The sequence below is a fragment of the Cryptotermes secundus genome, unplaced genomic scaffold (assembly GCF_002891405.2).
Source record: "Cryptotermes secundus unplaced genomic scaffold, Csec_1.0 scaffold112, whole genome shotgun sequence".
Classification (NCBI taxonomy): domain Eukaryota; kingdom Metazoa; phylum Arthropoda; class Insecta; order Blattodea; family Kalotermitidae; genus Cryptotermes; species Cryptotermes secundus.
Window position 1 is genome coordinate 491,914 of NW_019718271.1, and position 2,075 is coordinate 493,988.

At 43.4% G+C, this 2,075-nt stretch overlaps 1 long non-coding RNA gene across 1 annotated transcript in view; it reads left to right on the top strand.

Annotated features, from left to right (window-relative positions):
• The first annotated feature begins 279 nt into the window (after nt 1-279).
• The window catches only part of LOC111872663, a 3,834-nt gene continuing 2,038 nt past the window's right edge, over nt 280-2,075 (top strand). Inside the window, exons 1-2 of the long non-coding RNA XR_002844279.2 lie at nt 280-434; nt 1,265-1,292. This is a non-coding gene — a long non-coding RNA (uncharacterized LOC111872663). The remainder of the gene's footprint in view (nt 435-1,264; nt 1,293-2,075) is intronic.

Genomic DNA, 2,075 nt, shown 5'->3' on the forward strand with positions numbered 1-2,075 from the left:
TCCTGCTTTTAGTCAACAACACACAGCATTGCCGCAGCCTTATTCCAAGTCAGGCTGACTTCGAGGCGTAAAGCGACAGACGTAGAATGCAGGTCGCCAGAATTTTACGACATAATAAACAATAGAAGTGTCATGTGTTACACATGTCAAATCAACATGCGGGTCTGCACGTAGACTTCCGGCGAAACAAACTCACCTTGTGATTTTCCGAGAGTCATCACCACAGGCGCGGCGAGCGAAGTATACGATAAAATGACTTTTGTGGGTCTGAATTCCAGGCAATTAGCTACCGTGACTAGCGCGACAGGGTGAGACACGTGTGCCTGCTACTATAAAACACGGTTGTTTCAGGACAACCCTACTAGTTGCATTCCAGGATGCATACATGTACAGCTCTGCTCGTCATTGCCTTGTTACTGCATATCCCGCCACAGGTAAGTTCGGTTTTCTTTCGCATTTCACTTGTCACACCCATAATTCAATGCTGCACTAGTTGCTACTACTCGTACTACTAACATTAGCCAATACAACTACCACCAATATTACTGCTGTTACTACTGCTACTACTACTGGGGGCACACGGTAGCGTAGTTGGTTGAGGCACTATGCTATAAGCCGGAAGGTTGCGGGTTCAAGTCCCAATGAGGTCATTGGATTTCTTTTTTCAATTAACCTAATCCTTCCAGCCGCACGATGGCCCAGGGGTCGACTGAGCCTCTAACAGAAATGAGTACCAGGAATATTCTTCTAATGTTATTGGGGGTGAAGGGCGGCCGTTGCGTAGGGCTGACATCACCGCGATATGAGCCGATTGTCTAGAAAATGCGGGAACCTCAACGTCTCATAACCCTATGGGCCTCCACTGCCTGTTACGGGGATACCTTTACTTTTTACTAATACTACTACTGCTGGGACCTTAAGCTCAAGATTCTGGTGTAGTTATTAGCAACTAATTTCATATTTTGTAATTTCTGAGTTCGAATCTCTACCAGATTTTCAAATTCTACTGAGAATCCTCGAGATTTTCCTCAGTACCCCAAAATGTGCCCTAACGTTTCCTTAAAATGTGCTACTACGGGTTCCTTCTACGTCGTTCCTAACTAAGCACTCACATAATCTGTTCCGTTGGCAGAACTTTGTTAAACAAACTAAAGTTCATTCGATCTATTTCTCTCTGGTCTGACACTCTCACAGTGTATACAACTGTGTTTTTTAAAACAAGGGGTCTCTTTTAAATTCAACATTTGATTATCTCATGTTGCAGGACGCCGCTGGGGCCAACTACACCGTGGGTAAGCAACTCGAATTAAGTAAAATATTTCTGTCTGCTTCTCCGAACTACGTCTCACAGTAAAACGAAAAGCAATACAGACGTGCCTACGAGTGGTAACTGTGATTCAAAATATTTAATTATACAATAATTTAACATATAAACATCATTGTTTACAAAGGTACCGTTTCAGCAAGGAAATTTAAATGAAGCCTAAGCCAATATCACTGTCATTGTAGCATAGTATCTCAAACGGTGTTTTGCAGGACGAGAAAAGATGATTTTTTTGCTGGTTTACGCTCATACGAACTTTATTTTATAGGCCTAATGACTAACATTGCGTATCACAGTGGCCGTGGTCTAAGGCATGAACTGTCTTCGCTCATTCGAACGTTGGGAACGTCGGTTCGAATCCCACTCGAGGCATTGATGTCTGTGTGTACGTTTATTCTGTGTTTGTGTTGTCCTGAGTGGAGATATCGGCCTTGCGACGGTCTGATCACTCGTCCAAGGAGTCCTACCGTCTGTGTAACACATCAAGACACTGAAAAAGCGACCAAAGCCCTTCAAAGGGCTGTAGAGCCATAGATTAATAGATAGCGGCTAACATTGTAGCAAGCAGTAGTTTCGTAAGTTTCTTCATAATTTTTGTGTCCAAAGAGCAACCTTGCAGGAAAATTCAACAACAATAACAAAAACCTTCGCGATTGGGGGGGGGGGGGGGTTGCGCGCAGTGACGGGAGAAAAAAAAATTTTGAGCAAACAATATAGTCTGAATCCACCAGTCTTCAACAATACAGTTCAC